The 23276-nt window shown below is 42.9% G+C and overlaps 1 long non-coding RNA gene across 1 annotated transcript; it reads left to right on the top strand.

Annotated features, from left to right (window-relative positions):
* The first annotated feature begins 14094 nt into the window (after positions 1-14094).
* LOC121762697 lies at positions 14095-16806 on the top strand. The gene is made up of 2 exons (XR_006042272.1): positions 14095-14978; positions 15991-16806. It is a non-coding gene; the product is annotated as an uncharacterized LOC121762697 (long non-coding RNA).
* Positions 16807-23276: the final 6470 nt, after the last annotated feature.

Below are 23276 nucleotides of genomic sequence, written 5' to 3'. Positions count from 1 at the left end.
AAAATAGTGATCGTAGAAAGTGTTTCAGCAGTGATTCAGAAGTGGAGGATGCCATCAAAACGCACTAACCCATGTATGTTCACTCTGCACATTTCAATTGGGAACATCAGAATTGAGCATGCTATGTGTGACCTAGGAGCTTCGATAAATGTTTACCGTTTTCCATCTACAAAAAGTTGGTAAGTGTAAGAATGGTTGACACGAAAGTGGTGATCCAGTTAGCGGATAGGTCATGCATTAGTCCAGAGGGTGTGTTAGAAAATGCGATAGTTAAGGTGCATGATTTCTTGTATCCAGCCAATTTCCATGTGATTAGGATTATTGAAAATGAGTCTGCTGAGTCCAGCAGAGTGCTTTTAGGTAGACCATTCCTACGCACAGCTAAGACAATAAATGATGTTTTTGATGGAACCATTTGTCAGGATTATCATGGGGAGAAATTCACATTTAACATTGATGAGGCCATGAAAAATCTTTAGATGTGGAGAATCTTCATGCTGTAGATATCATTAACCCCCTGGTCCAAGAATATCTTGAGACTGAATTAATGCAGGAACATATTGATAATTCCAAACTGAGCCATTCCTTTGATAAGGAGGTAGCAGGTTGGTGCAAAGCAATGAACACACTTGAGTTGACAGATGAGGAGGTAGCAGAGGCGATTGTGGAATTCTGTAAGTGTCCGACGTGTGCCAGGTCAAGGGGATTAGCCCATCTGGCCAGTGTGGAAAAGTTATCAGATCTAGAGGAGTCAACCACAAGTGAAGTGGACAAAAACCCCAGCCCCAGGAGACAAGTTAACCGAAAAAGGAGTTGAAGACACTTCCACCAGCCCTGTGATCGTCAACAGCAACCTGACCCAGGAGCAGGAGGGTAAATTACTGGAAGTGTTCAGAAAGAATAAGAAAGCTATCAGGTGGACTCTATCAGATCTGGTGGGAATCAGTCCCGATCTCTGCATGCACCATATTCGCTTGGAAGAAGTGAAGAATGAAAAGAATGAGCTCGTACCCACGCGATTAGTCACGGGGTGGAGAATGTGTATCGACTACCGGAAGTTAAACATAACCACTCGAAAAAACATTTTCCCCTGCCTTTCATCTACCAGATGTTGGAGAGGTTAGCCAGGAAACAATACTTTTGTTTTCTTGACGCTTACAGTGGCTACTTCCAGATTTACGTCGACCTAGAGGATCAAGACAAGACAACATTCACTTTCCCTTTTGGCATGTATGCGTATAGGAGGATGCCCTTTGGTTTATGCAATGCACCTGGAACTTTCCAAAGGTGTATGATGAGCATTTTCTCCGACCTGTTAGAAGAGTGTATAGAAATCTTCATGGACGACTTCACTGTCTATGGAGATTCGTTTGAGTCGTGCTTAGGTCATCTAGATGTTGTTCTGAGAAGGTGTCAAGAGAAGAACCTTGTCCTCAATTTCGAGAAGTGTCATTTTATGGTCCAGAGGGAAGCGCCCTGGGCCATGTTGTATCTGAGAGAGAAATCCAAGTCCACAAGGCGAAGGTGGATGTAATCTCGAAGCTACCTTATCCTACAAGTCAGAAGGAAGTGAGAGGATTCTTACGTCATGCAGGTTTTTATCGAAGGTTCATAAAGGATTTAACGAAGATCACAAAACCACTTACCCGCCTCCTGCAGAATGATGTCGATTTTGTCTTTGACAAGGCATGTAAAGGGGTCTTCCAAGTCCTAAAAGATAAGCTTGTATCAGCCCCGATAATCAGAGCTCCAAACTGGAATCACCCTTTCGAGGTGATGTGCGATGCCAGCGACTACCCCGTCGGAGCAGTGCTAGGTCAAAGAATTGATGGGAAGAGCTATGTAATTTTCTATGCCTCGAAGACTCTTAACCATGCCCAGAAGAATTACGACAGCACGGAGAAAGAAATGCTAGCTGTTGTGTATTCCTTTGAGAAGTTCCGACCATATTTACTTGGGTCGAGGGTGATAGTATTCACTGATCACACATCTATTAAGTACCTGTTGGCAAAGAAGAAGTCTAAGCCAAGACTAATCCATGGGTGTTATTATTACAAGAATTTGACTGGAAAGTGAGGGATAAGAAGGGACCGAGAATAAGGTAGCCGATCACCTGAGCAGAATTTTTCAAGGAGACATGAGGAAGCTATATCAGATGCATTTCCAGAAGAGCATCTTTATTACGTGGGAAATTCTTCTAGACCGATTAGAAGGATGGAAGTGCTAGCGATAACTGGTCCAGGAGAATCATAAAAAGGAAGTTTAAGCTGAATGCAGAACCTTGGTTCGCAGACCTGGCAAATTTCTTAGTTACGTGAGAGCTCCCTAGTGAGCCAAGTACTATTTTTGGGATGATCCTTACTTCTTGAGAATGGGTTCAAACCAAGTGATCAGAAGGTGTATTCCAGAATGGGAACATAGAGACGTGCTGGACCATTGTCATGCGTTGGGCATTTTGGCCTAAGAAAAACAGCTAGGAAGGTTCTGGACAGCGGTTTTTACTTGCCCACACTGAATAGAGACGCATATGAGTATTGCCTGAGTTGTGGTCGATGCCAGCAGACCATGGGAATCTCCGCTAGCGACGAAATGCCCCAGGTCCCAATAATCGTCTGTGAAGTGTTTGATGTTTGGGGGATGGACTTCATGGGTCCTTTTCTGCCTTCCTGTGGAAATTCTTATATACTGGTGGCAGTAGATTACGTATTAAAATGGATAGAGGCGAATGCGACTGCCACCTGTGAAGCAAAGGAGGTCACGAAGTTCCTAAAGGCCAATATTTTCAGTCGTTATGGAGTACCCAAGGCAGTTATTTCAGATCAAGGAACGCATATCTGCAACCGAACCATGGAGGCCCTGATGAAGAAAATGGAGTACATCATAGGTTGTCCACTCCATATCATCCACAGAGTAACAGTGATACGAACGGGAGGTCCAAGACCAAGGCGGACGCGACAACGACTCCCCTTAGGCTGCCCGGAAGGCCCGTCATGAGATCCATGAAACAAAAGCTACGGTTGGGCATTTCAAACTTCATCCGGAGGGAAATGGAGGAGGCAGGCGGAACGCCCGGTCGGGTGAATCCACCCCTCCAAAACGCCCGATCGGGCGTTTGTGCGCTGAGTGTCGTCCACGTTCCAGAGAGTTCGCCCGGTCGGGTGAACTCACCATCCCTAAATGCCCGACCGGGAGTTTGACAAAGCAGCGGCGGAGTCCAGAGAGTTCGCCCGATCGGGCGATTTCATATGTCTAAAACGCCTGACCAGGCGTTTTTAACTATTTTAGCCGAATTTCTTGTTTTTTGAACCATTTTTCTTGGGATTCCAACCTTAGCTATAAATACTATTTTGTAAGACTTTTGTTGGCAGACTTTGATTAATGATATTTTGAAGACTCATTTGAGAGCATCTCCCTTTTGAGATTTTTATCCAAATTTCTACATGTAGGTTGCTTGGTTTATGTTCATTAGACTAGATCAAGTATAGGTATGCATTTATGGTGGTGTAGTCATGAATGTGGAGCCAATGGAGTGTTTGCTTTGGGTAAAAGTAGCCTAGGGTTGCCCACATCTTCTTGTAGGAGGTCATAGGTCCCCAAAGAAGATTCCTCCCTTTTTACACCTTTCTTTCCTTTTCTTACCTCTCCACCAAACTCCTTTCAAGCCTAGTTTTTGTGGCTAGCTCAACCTATCCTTTTATCTTAACTACAAAAATTGGAGTCAAATGCTATTTTGGGTATTTCTTGGGCACATGAAAGGATTCCCTCACAAGAATCTATATCATTTGGTATGTAGAGCCTAGTTTCCTAGTAAGTGTTTGACTATATGCCTCTATGAAATTTCCTATTCTTTGTTTTTCCTTGTTTTAGCCTATGTTTGTTTATTGGTCTATTGTTGTTCGATTGAGCTGATGTTTGGTGTGTACAAACCTTGATATATGAACTATTTACCTGCAAAATTTCAACCCAAAATTCCATCATTTGATAGGTCAAATTAATGTGTGAAGTTGCTGCCCTGTTTTGTGCCCTAATTTGACAGATTTGGTGAAAACGTAAAATCGAGGGTATTCTAGAAAATCTGCTATATTGGGGATATTTTTCCCTCTTTCTAAACCCTCTAATATTGTTATCTACCATGTTTCATCAATTTTGGGGTTGGGTAGCCATATCAAAAAAATTCCTAAAGATCAGCCAAGAGTTAATGAATTTTCAGCTCAACTAAGTTTGTTTGTTAGCTTCCTTAGGCATTGAACCTTACTTTCACATGCTTGATTGACTATACTTACTTGGTTATATTACCTACGTGTATACCTTGATTGATTTGTCTTTGCACTTGCATTTGGGAATTTGGATCGAGAGTGAGTGATACTAGCCTCACTATATTCTAAACCTACCGAGTGACATTAGTGAGTGACTTGGGGGGGGGGGGTTGGGATATTACCATTGGGGTGAGTTATCTTTTTAAATCTCCCCTTTTTGTTTTACTAACCCCTAGGACTAGTTCCTAGTTTAATTTTCTTTCTTATTGTAGGTACCATTTTGAATGCCACCTCGTACTAGATCCACCACGATGGGGGATTCGCAACCGGAGGGAGTTGAACCGGGTGCGAGCACGAGTCATAATTTGGCGGGGGATGAGTTGACAAGCTTGATGACAAAAATTATGGCGGATTTGAGGGTTCTAAAAGAAGGCCAAACAACAATGCATGTTACTCAAGATGCTATGTTCGGGGATTTGAAGGAACTCAAGGAGAACCAAGTATCCATCCATGAAAACCAAGATTTTCTCCACGACGAGCTCAACGCTTTGAAGGCCTTGCGACTATCAAGGTCAAACACCCCTAGGAGCAACCCCACATCACAATGCCTCCGAGGGGAGTAACGGAGAGGAAGATCCCTATGGTTGGTACGATCATGGGGGCGTGGAGGACATGGAGGAGGACGGAATGGGAATAGGAATGGTAGGTTTGGGAACATGATGGGTGGAAGAGGGAATGGAAACATGGAGCACCATGGGTGGGATGGTAGGCATAGAAGAAATAGAAACTATGAGGAGGAGGAGATGGGGCCGAGGTATGATGATCCCACCAAATCTACCAAACACACATTTCCCGAGTTCCACGGCAAGTTTGATCCCGAAGCCTATTTGGAATGGGAGTCCCAAATGAGCAAAATTTTCTCACTCCATAACTTTTCGAAAGGTGATAAGGTGAAGGTGGCCATAGCCGAGTTTCGTGGCAATGCGGATACATGGTGGAATGATACGATGAGGAGGAGAAGGACGGTTAAGGGAGGAGAAGTGGGTTCGTGGGCGGAGTTGTGTGAGCTCATGAGGACTACCTTTGTGCCAAAGTCCTATTTCCTCCGGCTTCGAGGGGAGCTTTAAGATTTGAAGCAAGGGACGAAGAGCATAATGGAGTACTACTATGAACTCCTATCATTGATGAGCAAGGCAGGAGTGGAGGAGCGAGAAGAGGCGACTCAAGATCGATTTATCCATGGCCTTAACATCAACTTGAAGCACAAGGTGCAAGTGGAAGCATTGAGGGGAATTACCTTGGATGAGGTGATTGGGTTTGCCGACACTTTTGAGAGGCAAAGTAAAGAGTTGGTTTCTAGCTGGACTAAATGGGCGTCTAGCCAAACCGGTGGAGGGACGGGGCCTAGCAAGTGGAGCGCCTCCGGCAAGAAGGTGGAAAACACGGCTAATCCAAATACCCAAGGGAGGCCGACCGTGAAGGCTTTACCGGGCCCTCAACCTATTAAAGCTATAACCCCTATGGAAGACAAGAAGGTTCAATGTTTCAAGTGCAAGGGGTATGACCATTATGCACGTGAGTGCCCAAACCAACGGGTAATGGTTATCGGGCAAGATGGTAGCGTGTATAGTGAGGAAGATGAAGAAGAGGGAAAAGTTGTGGGTACTAAAGAAGTGAGCCAGGACACCGACATAGCTTTCTCTAGTGGCAAGGATGAAGATACACCCTTGAGGGCTATGGTTGTACTCCGAATGCTCAATGTACAACCCAACCTTGAGGAACATAAGGAGCAAATGTGCAACATCTTTCATATGAAGTGTAAGGTGAAATCCAAGACGTGCTTGGTCATCATAGATGGAAGGAGTTGTACTAATGTGGTGTGTTACCGGTTGGTGGCCAAATTGGGATTGAAGGTCCTTAAACAACTTCCCCCAACTTATTAAACTTCTCCCTCACACCTTATTTTCTTTGTGAAAGCTTTCGATGGAACCGCCACCAACCACCACGGAATTCCGACCATGAGATCATGGAGAACCAGTCACCCAAAAACACCAGCCGAGGAAGAATCCCCAACTCAACAAGGCAAAGACCGGTGAGTCTTCGTCAAAATCCTTGACGAATCCGCCGGCGAGGAAGCCACCCGTTGTCCCTCAATCAGACTCAGTGGCGACTTCTTCATCCCAGAACGTGACTCTCAACCCGATTGCAGTACGGCCAGAGCCAACGGCGGTGGCAACCACAACCTCTGCCACGCCACCGACGATTTCCACTACTCCGCCTACTACAACCATCGTCGCCACCACCGAGCTGACTGATGAGCCCGATCCGGAGCAAATCATGAAGGAGCTTTTGCAGAAATACGGTCGTGGAGCAAAGGCAAGTGCATTCTATGCTCGCTTAGCGGAGGTATGTAAAGAGGAAGAAGCCGCCCTGACCCCGCTTGATATTCCACCCAGACCGTCGACATTTCAAGAAACCCCACAGCCCAAGCCCTAACCTCTCATAAAGTATACCCCCAAAAATTACCAGAAACCCTAGCCCCTGTTACAGAATCCCATTTCTCAGCAGTCCTAGCCGGAATCCAAACCACGACATCTACCCCTGCCCCTATTCTGCCACATGCAGAGGCGACAGAGTGCCTCCACGAGGAACAAGTAGAGGAGGCAGAACGGGATGATAAGGAGGAAAATGAGGAGGGAAGTCAGGGTAGTGAGGGAGGGGAGAACAAAAGGAGAGTGTCAGAGGGAGAGGGTGATGAGCGAGGATAGTGTGATGGCGAGTAGAGGGTGAAGAGCCAGAGGGTAATGAGAGGGAAGATGTTGAAGGTACTGGGGAGGGTAGCGAGAGAGAGGAAGTTGATGGAGGAGTTGTTGCTGGTAGTGAGGAATGTAACATTGAGACTAGACACGGTGATGAGGAGGTTGTTAAGGGAGAAATCCCTGTTGATGTGGAGGGAGACATCGTCGGTGAGAACGATGGTGAGAATATTGAAACAAGGGAGCCTGTTGACTTGAATGTGGAAGACCCGAAAGCGAAGGGTTGAAAGAAATTGTCGATTTAGAGGATGGGTCGGAGGATGAGGAAACGCCGGTCGACGAGACGATGACGAGTAGAAACACCCGTCAGAGCAAGCAAATGGATGGTTTGGTAACTGCTACTAGGGCGAAGAAGTTACAGTTCGGTACCTCGAAGGGCGAGGAAGAAATAAGGGATGGCGCCCCTAAGACCCAGGAGACTCCAGAGAAGGAGGAGGACTCCGCTGAGGTCGTTGAGAGACGCTTTGCCGCTGAGCGTAAGCGTAAAGGGAAATAGGAGGCCAAGTCTTTGAAAAAGAAGCATGGGCAAGCTTCCGCGACCCTGGTTATGAAAGAGCCCAACGTAGAGCCCGTCCGAGTACCATTTGCTAAGGCATTGGAAAAGCATGGGGAGGATAGTAAAGAAGAGGAGGAAGCGGGAGCTAACCCGCCTGAGGAGCCCATCTACGAGATGATGGAAGTACTGGTAACAAAGAAGCTGCTAGAGGCCATGGCCCAATTTGACGATCCCAAGAAAACGCTGACATATAAGGAGCGAGGGACGGAAGGAAAACTTGTAAAGTCGGGGAAACGCTACCACCCACAATCACTGCAGGAGATTGAGTCGGAGGAAGAGTTCATCTCTTATATCAGCGCCATTGGCTTTGAATGGTTGTTGGGTCATAGCGAGACGGAGGTGCCGATCGCCTTGGCCAAGGAGTTCTTTACCTCGTACAAGTTCAAGTCCACCATGGACCCTGACGCCGATTCAATCAGCTTTCTCCTATTCAACGAGGAGATAACAATGAGCATTAGGGAGTGGTCCTTGAAGATGGGATTGTTCACATTGGAGGAAGATGAGGAAGTCATATGGAATGAGAGGGTAATTGGGCCCCTGAAGAAGACCCCAGGCTTCGACACTTAGAAGGCTTGGGAGCTCATCACCCACAAGCGGGGTGGTACCTTCAAGACGAGCGTCTCAAAGGGAGTCCACATTATTGACCATCTCCTCCGCTTTGCCCAGGTCTTCATCAGATATAATCTCATGGGTCAGGCGAGCTATACTTTGCCAGGTGCATGCTGAAAGGAGTAAAGGTCCATCTGGGGTACTGGTTAGCCCAGACTTGCCACTTGATGACTTCCCATACTTCCTGCCATCTCTACACCTGTCATCTCCTTGGCGCTTACCTTCAGAGGAACGTAATCATGAAGATAGCGAAATCGGTGCATACCCTTGCAATGTGTGATCCTCCAGAGATGTTCAACATTGATTATTTCTTCAAAAAAGGCCTTTTGATCATGAAGGATGGAGAGGTCGCATTTTATGAAGTGGGGAAGGACGAGGCAGTTGTAAAAGTAGAAGAAGAAGTAGTGCCAATTGCCGAAAGAGAGAGCTGGCGAAAGGAGATGGGGAATGTTAGGAGCGAGATCGGAGAAATCAGGGGCGGGATGGGCATGATAAGCTCAGCCGTACTGGGACTGAAGGTATCGTTGGAGGCACACACAGAGAAGATGACTGAGGCCCTTACCTTGATGATGCAGATGGTGACCTCAGTCGAGCAAATGAGTTCCCACGCCCAGCAAAATTATTCCTCCCGTGTCCAGTGGAGAGATCAGACCCCTGGGAAAACCCTCCAGTCAGCAAGCGCCAACTAATCTTGCCACTACCCTGTCTAAGAAGAGGAAGGAGATGACCACCAAGCCTACAACAACCGTGTCAGTAAAGAAAACCATACCAAAGCCAGCAGTGAAGGCTGCAGAGGAACCAACACCATCGGTTCCTACGAAAGTGAAGACCAACAGCCCAAAGGACGTGCCCTAGAAATCTGGCTCCCATGGGAGCCAGAAACAGAATTAAATCCCCCCAACTGACCAAGTAATTTTACAATTTAGTTTTTGTTTTTATTTTCTTTTGTTAAGTGTCTGTGATGCATGTTCTTCTCTGTTTTGAGCATGCTTCGTTGTGTCTGTATATATGTGTTTTGTGTGATCTCTATCACTTAGCCCGATTCTCGGTCTAAGTGTGAGAAGTTTGTTGATATAGCGTATGTTGGTATATGTTGGTTTCTGTTATTTTCTATGTTTATCTTCTCTCACTTAGCCCACTTCTTGGCCTAAGTGTGAGAAGGTTATGTTTGCATGTGTACAGCAACTGCCTTGTTTTCCACTTCATGAGGATTGCTTGGGGACAAGCTTGAGTGAAGTGGGAGGGGGAGAACAGTTAGTGCAGCAATGTTTTTGTTGGTATCGAGTCAGTTTAGTGTCAATTTTTTTAGGATGTTTGTGTTAAGTATAAACTGGCGAAATAGAAAGCAAGATTCCCTTAGTGAGAGTAATTGAAGAGAGGATGCATGTCAATTTTTGAGACCTCTTTCCTTAATTTGATCTAGTTGTGAAGCCCTGTATATTGTGAGTTAAAAGCCTAAGAGTATAACACTTTCTTCTAAACAGAAAAGAGGGGCTACCTAAGAACTAAAGGCAATAGGATAACCGGTTGAGCTTAATTCATTTGAATCCGCTAGACCTGCCACATTGTAAGGCACCCCATAGTTGGCCAATGTTGAGCTTATAAAATTTTTGTCATTTCCTTGGCACCCTTAGCCTTCATATTATGTGAACAAGGGGGCGGAGTGGGGGCAACTAACCAATTGGGGTAGGAAATAGGTTGGTAACATGGATGTGGAAGTAAAGAGAAAAATAAAAAGGGCACGAAATGTTGTAACCCGATCCAAGAAAATAGAAAAGAAAAAAAGCAAAAGAAAAGTAGAGGGTAGGAGAAAGTTGTAACCTGACCCAGGAAAAAAAGAGAGAGTATAAAAAAAAGGCAGAAAATTTTTTTCACCAGACCCGGGGAAATATTAGGGAATCAAGGCAGGAAGATATATAACCTGACCCGGTAGAAAGGGGTAATAAGGCCACCTTGGTCAAGGAACAACTCTAATTTAGTTCTTTGAAGAAAGATTGTAAAAGGGAGGTTGTTTCCATCCCTTTTCCTTAAGTTAACATGTCCTTCACATAATTTTACTTGCACTTATCTGAACTTAGACCCCCTAGGATCCTCACCTATATACTACAATTCCCTGGCCCCGTTACAAACCCTTGAAAGACCTTAAGGAACTTCCCTGTGTCAGTAGAACTCAAGGCATCAGTGGTATGGTAAAAAAAATGAATGAGTGAATGGTCCTATCGTTTCTGGTGAGGAATGAGTGACCGAGTGAATCCAACAATTGGTGAAAATAGAGGCTATTTGGACGAACTGACAAACTAACTAGATAGAAGAAGAGAGGGGGAGGAATCTGAGACTGTAGAAGATAGGATTGACATTAAGCTTGTGGGGACGGCTGCTAAAACTTGAACCAGTTTATACATATGTGTTTGTTTTTGTTTCTTTGTTTTGTTTGCTTTCTTAATTGTGCGTCTATGTGTTGTTCTTGTCTTTCTTTGTGTCGAGGTCTAAGAGTTTGAGTCTTTCCTTTTCTATAGAGTCGGTCAAGTAATAACCATGTAGTGAAATTTGCCTTATTTCTTTTATTTTGTCATTCATACTTGAGGACAAGTATGGTTTAGGTGTGAGCAGTTTGATAAGGCTCATTTCATGCATTGGTTATGGGGTTAAATTCTGTAAATCTAGTGAACTAATAAGTGTTTGTAAGTTCAGGTGCGTGAAAAATCTGTCAGACCTAGTTAATGCACAGAAATTACCCGGGGCAGAGAAAAAGGAGCAAAAGTGAAGCAAGGAGCAGTTCTAAAAGATCCTATTTCAGAGGGCAAAAGTGACGAATCATGAAGAAAGAAGCCCTAGGGATCTGAGCTCAACTATAAAAGGGGAAACTATCTTGAAGAGGATCATCATTCGACACCAGCTCCACATACTCCTTAGTTTTACTTTAGTTAGCTCACTTCACACACGCACTTGGCATCAATGGGGTAATTATGGGAAAACTAGGCGGTTTAGGATAGTTTCTGTGGTGTAACAATCGTTTTTGCTTCTGTTATTTTGCCTCACCATGAACTTCCTTGCCGGAAGCTCGGCGACTGATATTTCTGTTTGAACCTTATTTCAGTGGCTATGGAAGTTTATGTTTTCTGTTTTACTTCGGTCTTGATGCATTGATGTTGGATTTTACTGATTTGGATGATTTTCACAATTGGTTGTTGACTCAACTTTATTTTACCCTAATATTACCCGCAAGTGTACGGGGTTATCGTAGCAAATAGCAAGCAAGAGTATATCGTATCCCACATAGACAATTAAGTGTAAACCTAAGTACCACGAACAAACTTCAACTACTATCCAGACAATCAGGAATTTTGGTTTTGAAACTAACAACTAATGAAAACATGTAAATGCAAAGATTAAAATAGAACACTTAAACAAGAAAGCAAGGAAGCAAGTTGTGTAAGATGATGGAGAAATATGTAGAATTCAAGGATCCGATGCACAACTCATAGCCTAACCCAATTAAAACCAATTTACCATTTAGAGTCTCTAGAATTGTTGAATCAATCACAAAGGTGGATTAAACCCCCTCCCGAGGTGAGAAATCTGTAGATTAGGTGTAATAAGTGAAGTCCCCTTCTAAATCTTAGACCTAACTCCCAAAGGTTTGATTAGATTAAAGATCCCACTCATAATCTCAACTCTCCCGAGTTTTATTGAATTAAGGTGTGAATTATTCTTCTTTCAAGATTAATTAATTCATCTCCCGATTACTCTAAGAAATCCTAACACTCCCAATTGGTGATCAAGCAATTGATAGGAAAAAGCACAAGAATAATTCAAACAATTACAAGAGCAAGATAAAAACGAACTTAATTGGATTAAACTATGAATCAATGCATCTTCACCAAGAATTCCACATAAAGGGTTTAGTTACTCATGTTCATGGCGGAAATCAGACAAAAACTAAGAAAAATAAGAGAAACCATGATACGAATTACAATTGGCAGAGGAATCGAAGCTTGAATCTTCAATCTTCTTCCAAGAGTTCTTCAGAGAGAAGGAACGTGTGTTTTGCGGCTGGTAGAGAATGCTTTTTCGTTGCCCTAGCTTCTCTCTCTTATGTTTCCCTTCAGAAAAATCGCGTCTGGGCTAAAAAACGTCAGTCAGACGGACCCGGTCGAGTGGAATTATTGCACATAAAATTCACCCGGTCGGGTAGAAGTCTCTGGACTCTTTATGAACAAAATTGTCCACCCGTCCGGGTGGAATTATTGCACATAAATTTCACCCGGCCGGGTAGCTCCCGGCAGTCCTCGCAGCTTTCGTAGATCGGCCGTATCTCTCTCATCCGAACTCCGATTGGGGCGTGTGAGGTACCCACGCGAAGCTCTTTCGATGATGAAGACAATGGTACTCTCAAAATAGGATTTGGACCCCATATTGATAGGCAGATTAACGTTTGAAGCAGACCCCAGTTAATGCTTGGCTCATTTTGACCCTTTTTTACCTATTTTAGCTTCAAACACTGGATAAACTCATCAAAGCACCTTTCTAGTGAAATATGGACGTAAACTCAAGTAATATACATTTAAACACCAATTATCATCACGTTTAACGCCCAATAAAACAGTTAAAATACGAGTTTGTCAGTTGTTGCATCGGAGTTGGTTTGTGGTTGAATTGTTTGAATCGGAGTTGATGGAGATGGATCTGAATGGGGTTGAGTTTGGATCAGGTTGATCTGGAGTGGAATTGTGATTTGGAGTTATGGATTTGATACATACTGGTGTGGATCTGTATGGTTATGGATATTTTTACTATTGCTTCCGATTTACTCGACCTGGTAGCTTAGATCTGATAGTTTTATGCTTAATCGTAATGTCTGAGGTCCGATCTTAATTTGCTCTATTTTTGACGCTCTGTTTCGTTCATGTTCATGTTAACTTGCTGAAGAAGATGAAGATTGTTGGTAGTTAGATTCAGATCCGTTTGTTATTTGCTTTCGTAGCTTTATCTGTTGCAGTAGCTTAATCGGGAAACCTGTCTTACTGCTTTTTCATGTTCTTTGTCTAACCGTTTTAGGAAACCTTTTTACTTGACCTGGTAGTTTGAAAACCCTTTCGTAGTTAATTTCAAGTCTCGAATCATGAATGCATTTGTGTTCCCCTGTTCTTAGGTCTAGTACTTGAGTGCTTTTAATTTTCTTGACCCAGTAGTTTAAAATTCTCGACCCACTTGTGGCGTGGCAGCAGTCAACCCTCCCAAAACCCTTTAAATGCTTGCTGACACATCCGTCCTCGAGGGATCGATCATTTACTTCTCTATACTAGCCAATAGTGTAGTGGGTTGAGGTTTTTGAAGCAGAAAAAGTGTGTCCAACGACCGAATTCTGACAGATTCATGATCTCCTAGACCCTGTGATCTAGCTAATCCTCTGGACCTATGTGATTGAGATATATCAATTGCACACACTCTTTTTTCAGCTACTTCATTCATCTACTTCACATTTTTACAACACAAATCTCAGCTAGTTCAAAGCTTTGCATAGACTCTTCCCCTCTTTCAAACTCCTCAATTTTTAAAATTTTTCTTATTTTTTCCTTTGATCACGCTCTTCACCAGTCAATTTCTTTTTGTCCCTCTTTTTCTCAATGCTTTAATGTTATTCTTTTTACACTTTTTTCAACCATATTCTCCTATTTTCCTTTCAAGTGATATTCACATGTAAAGTTTAGGAATCACTACCCATATGATCAGCTTGACAAACAAAAGGCTTTTAGGCTCAAAGTTAACTAATAAAAGGATTATGAATATGGTTAGTGTAAGGGCATGTTTAGGTTTGTTGTTATGGATTGATTAGAATTAGATGTGAAGTGGAATATGTACTGTTTGACCCAGAAGTAGAAAATCCTTTTGTGTTGTTCAAGTTGATAGAATTGGGGTTTCCACGTGCCACATTGGGAATATTATTGGTAACTAAAAATGTACAGATTTACTAAAAGAAGGACCTAGCCCTGCCTTCTTCAGGTACTGAAATTCTCATCCTACCATCACTTTCGTAAATTTTGAGTGGATTCTGGAGTAGATTTTTGGAGTTATAAAAAATGGGCAAACGTCGCCACAATTTCACAAACCAAATTTCGGCATAGGATTCGGGACTTCATCGGAGCACAGGTGTAACCTAGCCAGGTATTTGAGTTTATGGTTAACATATCAGTCAATGGTTGAATTGTGATTTCGGCTCAATTTGTGCAAGGTATCATATGTGTGTTTTTTCTTCGATTCTATCCGTGCATCTATTTCTGTGACTCGCTAGGATTATTTGATTCAGTTATTGTTTGGATTTACGGTGACCATTTTGGATGGTCGAGGGTGTGTTCTGTTTCGAGAAATTCTTGTTTATCGTATTACTGCTTGGTTATGTGATTGTATTGTGTAATTTTGTATGAGTTTTATGTTGTCTCCGACATACTACCTAAAGGAGAAGTGATTTTGTTTTCCTCTCCATGCGTTGGACAGTAGGTAGCAGGGACTAGGGAAACGACCATGGGCCAACAACTCTGCAACCTTCGGTAGTGACAGAGAGTCGTTCTCAATTGGATTGAATTTGTACTTCTGTTTTTTATATGCTAATAATACGTTCCCCTAAAATACTCCTTTTAAGAGATGTCTGATTTTCCTATTTTGGTAGTGGTGACCGACACCTTCAGGCAGAAGTTTCGAAAAGGTGACCGCACTTGAAAGATGTGGACGCCAAGAGAAGAGGTGATTCTTGCAATTTCCCAACTACAGCTCACTGAAGTGGTTGGCAGCGGAAGCATGAATAAATCAAAGAAAACGATCTATTCAGAAAAATTCTATTCGCGCAATTGCCACATGTATCATGATCATAACTTGAATTAAAACATGCTTTATGATTAATTGAAACCTAAAACATGATTTTCTACGGAATAGAATTATACCTTTTTGATTCTCCTAAGAATCGTAGATGGCTCTCTACTTCTCCACGTGAAGATGGTGCGTACTCGACCACAAATCTTCTGACTGGTTCTCGAACTGTATTCCGATATCAGTGTGGGCTGATCTCACCAGGATACTAGGACTTAAATAAAGAAGACAGAAATTCCCCACGTAGTAGGAAATGAGAAAAATCGTCCCCTTTGAGAGAGATGAGAGGGACGGAAATTTTAGGAAAATAATAAGTGTATTTTCTGTCTCTTTTATTCTCCTATTTATATTAAGTTACATGTTGGGCTCAGTCAAGGATCTATAGAAGGTTTTGGATATGGCCTCCCCCAATTAGCTTTTTACTAATTAAATTGAACTCACAATTTAATATAAGCTTATATTGAAATATTATTATTAGCCACTACAATAATAATATTGTACTGCCCATCCAAATCCGAAATTACAAGTAATCTGGGTTTCCGTTTTATTTATCATTCATTTCCCACGCTTAAGATATAAATGTCCATTAATTATTAGTGTATGCTATATACTTAATTAATTAACATCTTTTCATTCCAAGAGTGGAGTAAGCATGAAACGCTTATTTATTATTCATAGAATAATTAAAATCCAAGTAGCTAGGTTCTGAATAATAAACCTTGTTTCGAGCTCCTCTTGAGGACATTATCAAATGAGACTCACGTCGCGCACGACCGGTGGGACCAAAATGTGGCGGTGTAGTTCCTTCTCCTTTTACTCGACTGACCTATCTAACTTTTATATGCACAAAATGTTTATTATGTTGCTAACTCCTTTGCGTACTAATTAGGCTGATAAGGACACAAAGTTTATGAGGAAAAAGTCATGGCCACTTTGGGACACGTGGTAGTTGATTTTCGGGAAAGATAGAGCCTCCGGCGGTGCTCCCTAGGAGGTAGACGACATGACCACTCGTCTGCATGCTCAACTCGACGGGGGCAGTCAATGCAACGAGAATGACTACCGCCCATCGTTTGACAATTTCCACACTGATCCATTGGCAGAAGCAGCTGATAACACAGAACTGAATGACATTAGCTTCGGAAATGGTGACAAAGAACCCTCGATCAACAAAACTAGCCCACGCAACTGCATTAAGGCTTGGAGTGATGCAGCCTTTATGGAATTCCTCATCAATCTTCATGTAAAAAACAACACGAGTTTGGAGATGATCTCTGCCAGAATTGGTTACGAGTTTGATTTGGCAGGAAGTTTTTGACAAGGTTGGGACAGTAGACGACCTAACTCTTCACCAATGCTACGAGCTTTGCAACATCCTATGGGATAAACCTTAGTGTCTTGAGGTCTTTACTCAGATGCCGGCTACAACTAGGCTTGGATATGTTCTCTTCCTTATTCAGGAGAAACATAAGGAAGGTTGACGCTCCATTGTTGTTGGGCTATAAGTTGGTATGTGTTGTTTGAATTTATAGGAACGGTTTATTATGAGTTAAATATTAAGCCGCCTTTTGTTGTAAGTAGTAATGCCATCTTTGGCGTGGGTGTACAATCACTACCCCAGCTGACTTGTTTTGTGGGTTTGGCCGTTCTTCAGACTTTATGAACGTCATATATAATCAATTTTGCTATGTTGGACGTGTTAGTATTTAGCCTCTTCTCTTTAGCATTGTTTTTTGGTTTTAACCATGATACTTGGCTATTTCACAGTTTTTGTTTGTATTCACTGAAAGTTCATCAAGCCCACAACTCATTGAAGATTAAGGCCTCTTTATTTCGGTCAGTGAATCGAGATGAGGGAGTTGCATTACTTGGGAAGTAGAGAGACAAACTAGTTAAAAATTGTTTCCACACGGAAATTACATTGCATAACTTCCCTTTTTTATTATTACATACATATTTCCCCTCTTACCTTGTAAAAATAAAAGGAAGTACACTTCTTTAATTCAAATAGTTTGTGAATTAGGAAAACACACCAACACCAATTGAGGTTCAAACATAGCCCATTTTTTACACAAGCCAACTTCAAACGGGAACAACAAACTTGAGGATAATAATTTAGTAGGCATCAACTAGCAAAATAGAATAGTCACGTATGTAAACGTGTACTGGATATAAGACTACGGGCTATTATGATAAAGCTAAAAAGGTGCCATCCAAATAAGTTTGTCCACAACACACCATTAGGCATTGTATTTTTTTTAGAAAGGATCGGCACTGCCCCTAAGTCCAACCACCAACGGTCATGGACGATTTGCAATATGGGGCCACCAGTCGTGCCTACCACATTTGGTTTGGAGAAGTCTCTCCCCTTCTCAACTCGAGTCCTCAGTTAACCGTCAGGTGCGACATGTATGAAGTAAACACCCGGTGAGGTTGTGGACTCGTTGTCTACAACCTCGTTCATCTCATCGAGAAAGAGCTTATGCCGGATCTTTGGACCCAGCCACACGGCAGGAGAGTTGACCTCTTCCTCTTGCTCAGCGGGCTCGATGATTATTACATTGTCGTATGAGATTTCCACCGTCTTATCTGACAGAACTATTACATCTTTTTCTCCTTCAACTTTCACGTCGTCCAAGCCGAACAAGCACACAAGCTCTGAGAATGTGAGAACTTCTGAAATATCATTCCTCGACGAAGGGATTCATCTGTGAAACAAATGAATATATTTCGAACCAAAAGAGGGTGAAAAGTCAGTAAGCGCCATCAAATGCAGTAAACCAATACGATCATACCTTCAATATCTTTGCCCACACTTCGTCGGTTGCAACGATGGCTTTTCTGGTCAGGTCTCATGTCGCACCTAGTAGACGACCATCATACTTTAATGTGTTATAGCGCTTTCTTAGTTGCTGAACACGGTCCAGGAGTGCTGGCAACACCGAGCTCGTTCCGTATCTTCTCGGCCGCTGGTGTCTCCACCTTGAGGGTTAACAATGTTTCGACCAAAATCGCATCACATGGAGGAGTCCAGTCACCTTTATACAAAAAAAACGGTTTGGGGTGGGATAGTCATTTTGTGTTGGCTTGGAAATGTGGTGAAATGGTTTTGTGCTGTATCAGATATGTTGCTTATCCTTTTATAGATGCAATTGAAACTAATGTAAGTGACATATATCTACCCTAATCCAACATTACATGCACAGATCTATCAATTAATCTCCATCAACTCACTGCATGCAGTGCATCATCAATCTTCCACCGCAAAAAATGGGCTCTTCCGCGTTGGAGATCTTATTTCCTGATTTGTGGAGGCTTAAACATTTGATCAAATCTAGTAATAAATGTTGGTTGTTGGGTTGCGTTGCCGCTGATCTCACACACGTAATCGAGAAAATAAAGCACGCAAACGATATAACGTGGTTCGGTGATAAACCACCTACGTCCACGGAGAAGATGACCGGAATCTTATTGATGAACTCTTTACAATTACAATGAACTCACACTCACACTCTACCGCTCACAACCGCTCGCTATCTTGAGAATTAATCTCTCTGGGTGTGTGTGTATATGGTGTAATTCTGCTACTTCACTACTGAGCTCTATCGAGCTATTTATACAAGATGCAATCAAGAAATAAAATCCAACTAACTCTATTTCCCAAAGTTAGTTATAACCGCTACTCGGCTCAAAACCGAACTCTTCCTTCTCGGCTAGTTCCAGCTCAAAGCCGAGCTTCCTTCTTCTGCCTTCTTCTTCTCGGCTAGTTCCAGGCTAGTTCCAGCTCGGTAAGCCGAGCTTACCGAACTCCTTTCACCGAACTCCTTTCTAGCCGAACTCCTTTCTAGCCGAACTCCTTTCTAGCCGAGCTAGCTCAAAGCCGAGCTTCATTTCTTGATCTCTTCTTTGAGCTGCAGCTCGGCTCCAACACTCGATCAAATCAGTAGTTTGCACGGACACACTTTCACAAATCTCCACCTAGTCCTTGCAAAACTCCATCAATATCTAGATTCCCTTCTCAATCCTGTTCCATACTTCAACATTCCACAATTTCCACCAACTTCAAGCAATGCTTGAACTTCAAAGTTGGTAGTGACTTGGTTAACATGTCTGAGGCATTTTCTTCAGTGGGAACCTTCACCACATTGATCTTCCCACTCTGAATTTCGTCTCTGATGAAGTGCCTCCTTACATCGATATGTTTAGATCTCTCATGGAACATTTGGTGCTTGGCTAAGCATATGGCTGAATTGCTGTCACAATTAATCATTACTGCTCCCAGCTCTATCCCCAGATCTTGTAAGATTCCTTGTAGCCATTTTCCCTCCTTTGCGGCCTCTGTTAGTGCAATATATTCTGCCTCAGTTGTGGACAATGCGACCACCGGTTGTAGATTCGACTTCCAACTAATGGCTGTACCAAACAAAGTGAATATGTAGCCGCTTTGGGACTTCCTATTATCCAAGTTGGCCGCATAATCAGAATCACAGTAGCCTACAAGAATCTCATCTTTCTCAGACCATGCTTTTCCACCAAATCTCAAACCAATCATAACAGATCCTCCCAAATATTTCAAGATCCATTTCAGAGCCATCCAGTGTTCTCTACCCGGATCAGCCATGTACCTGCTAGCCACGCTTATAGCATGAGCCACATCCGGCCTTGTACATATCATCAAGTACATTATGCTTCCCACTATATTCGCATATGGTATCGCACTCATTTCCCTTCTGATTTCATCGGTTTTAGGCGCCTGTTCTTTGCTCAACTTAAAATGGCCTGCTAATGGAATAGAGACTGCCTTTGCATTTGTCACCTGATATTTCCTTTTCACTTTCTTGATGTACTCAGCTTGCACAAGCCTCAGTTCCTTCTTCTTCCTATTTCTGACAATGTCCATGCCTAGGATTCGTTTTGCCTCCCCAAGATCCTTCATCTCAAACTTTTGTTTAAGCTCATCTTTTACAATCTGCAATTCACTCAAGCTTGATCCAGCTAGTAGAATATCATCTACATACAGTAACAGGTAGGCTATTATCAAATCTCCACTTCTCTTGACATATACACAGCTATCAAAGCTGGATCTCTCAAACTCCATCAGCTCCATTTGCTCATGGAACTTCTTGTTCCACTGCCTACTGCTCTGCTTGAGCCCGTATAGGCTTTTCTTAAGTAAGCAAACCTTCTTTTCTTCTCCAGGCCTTTCAAAACCCTTAGGCTGCATCATATAGATCGTCTCCTCTAGATCCCCATGTAAAAAAGCTGTTTTTACATCGAGTTGATGCAGCTCCCAATCAAAATGAGCTGTCAAGGCCAATAAGATCCGAATGGAGGTGTGTTTTACCACTGGAGAGAACACCTCAGTGTAGTCAATACCTTCTACTTGTGTGAATCCTCTAGCTACCAACCTTGCCTTAAAACGTATGCTTTCAACTTCCCCAACTTCAACCTTCTTCTTAAATAGCCACTTGCAACTTATGAGTTTCTGAGTCCCTGGGTCATTCACCAAAATCCAAGTCCCATTTCTCAACAAGGACTCTATTTCTTCTTCCATGGCTCTGATCCACTTCTGACTTTCTTTGCATTTTATGGCTTCTTCATAGGTTGAAGGCTCTGAGAACATGAGCACCTCTGCTACACAAAGAGCAAAGAAGCTCATATCATAATCTGAAAACCTGCTGGGCAAGCCTGCATTCCTTCTTGGATTTCTTCTGTTTCCTTGATTTGATGGATCTCCACCTCTTGTGTTTTCATCTGACTGAGAACTGGAAGCTCCACCTTCTTCTTGGTGTTCAGAGATTTCAACATCCTCATCAGCATCAGACCAAGCAGATTTCTCATCAAACTCAAACTCTTGAATGCTAGAGCTACTGTCACCACCAGGGGGTGCTCTACTTTTCTTGAATGGCATTTCTCCTTCATCGAACACTACATCTCTACTCACAATGATATTCTGACCCCCTTCATCCATATTCCATAACCTATACCCCTTCACTCCATCTTGGTATCCCAACATCACACATTTTCTTGCTCTTGGTTCCAACTTATTCTGCTTGATATGTGCATAAGCCGCACACCCAAAAATCTTCAAGCCTGAGTAGTCTCCCAAAGTTCCATACCATCTCTGATCAGGAGTCTCATTAGAAATTGATGAAGAGGGGCATTTGTTAATCAGATCAGCTGCAGTAGAAACAGCCTCTGCCCAAAATTTCTTTGGCATTCCAGAGTAGAACAACATGCATCTCACTCTTTCTAGCAACGTCCTGTTCATCCTCTCTGCCAGCCCGTTCTGTTGAGGGTTCCTTGGCACGGTCATATGCCTTCTTATCCCTTTCATTTTACAGAAGCTATCAAACTCAGTAGATAAGAACTCCATCCCATTATCAGTTCTTAAGTACTTCAGCACTGACCCTTTCTCATTTTCATATCTAGTATGCCATTCTCTAAACCTCTCAAATGCTTGAGACTTCTCTTTGAGGATGTAAACCCATACCTTTCTTGAATAGTCATCTATAATAGATATGAAATACTTACCTCCACCTATGGATTCTGCTGGAGAAGGCCCCCATAAGTCACTGTGAGCATATACAAAGGGAGCTGTTGTAGTGTGCTTTCCACCAGAGAATGGTAGCCTTTTTGCCTTTCCAAGAATACAAGACTCACATTTGTTGAGCCTCTCTGATGTCCCCAGCCTCATTACACCCAGCTTAGCAAGCTCCTTGATGCCTTTTTTCCCCACATGCCCAAGTCTAGCATGCCACAGATCCAGGCTCTCTGACTGAGTAACATTTGCTGCATTGATCACGGTTTCACCCACCAAGTAATACAGGTTATTCTTTCTTTTGGCCTCCATGACTATTCTGGGACCCTTTGTCACCCTGAGCACTCCGTTACTGGACTCAAACCTGTAGCCCTTGGACTCCAGCAGCCCTAAAGAAATCAAGTTTCTCTTGATCTGAGGTATGAACCTCACTTCTGTGAGAGTTTTTACACTACCATCACTCACCTTCAGCTTGATTTCTCCAATCCCTCTAACATCACATGTCTGATCATTCCCCAACATTACTGATCCTGTGTGTGCTGTCAACTTTTGAAACCAGGATCTGTGGGAGCATATATGAAAGGAGCAACCCGAGTCCATGATCCAACATTCTTCAATTCTTGCCCCTGAGAGTATATTCAAGGCCTCATTGGCCTCCACTTCCTGAGCAAGATCTGCAGTATTTGAACCTGCATTGATCGCTTGTTCTTGCTTCCTTTTCCAAGCAAAACATGCCTTCTTCAAGTGACCCGGCTTTCTGCAATAGTAGCAGCTTCTAGTCTCCCTCTCTCCCTCAGCCTTATCTTTGTTTTGTTTCTTCTTGTTGAAAACTTTCTTGTTCTGACCCTTCTTCAAGAAAAGACTCTCAGCCACTGGATCATTTTGTCTAGTAGAAGTGGAATAATCATTCTTATGCGATTCCTTCATTTTCAGAGCAGAATGAATTTCTTCATATGTAACCTTGGACTCTCTTCCAAGTAACACCGCATCCTTGAAGTGTTCAAAACTCTTAGGAAGCGAATTCAGCAGCATCAAGGCTTTATCTTCATCCTTGATCATTTCATCGATATTTTCCAAATCATCTACACACTTACCAAATTCTTCAAGTTGCTCTGTAATTCCTCTCGCATCTGAGAATCTGAATGCAAGGAGCTTCTGCTTCAGGTGTAAACGATTTGTAATGGACTTGGTCATGTACAATGACTCAAGTTTTGTCCATACTCCCGCAGCTGTCTCCTCTTTGGAGACTTCCCTCAGAACCCTATCTGACAAATTCAAGATTAGGGTGCTGTAGGCTCTATACTGCATATCCTGAAGCTTTCCTTTCTCTTTTTCATCGACCTCCGCTTCTTTCTCGGCATCGACTTCATTCTTCAAGATATTCCATAGGCCCTGCTGCATCAAGATGGCCTTTATCTTCAACCTCCACAGCCCAAAGTCATTTTTCCCGGTGAACTTCTCCACCTCAAACTTAGCTGTAGACATTTCTCAAACAGACGGTGGGCAATCGCCAAGATCAGCTCAAGTACCGGAATTCTTGGACCCTAACTATCCCAGAAAGCAATCAAGAACTCCTTTGGGAAATTCCCACAGACGGCGCCACCTGTTGGGTTGCGTTGCCGCTGATCTCACAC

The sequence above is a fragment of the Salvia splendens genome, chromosome 2 (assembly GCF_004379255.2).
Source record: "Salvia splendens isolate huo1 chromosome 2, SspV2, whole genome shotgun sequence".
Lineage (NCBI taxonomy): Eukaryota > Viridiplantae > Streptophyta > Magnoliopsida > Lamiales > Lamiaceae > Salvia > Salvia splendens.
This window is presented reverse-complemented; position numbering and strand designations above follow the sequence as displayed.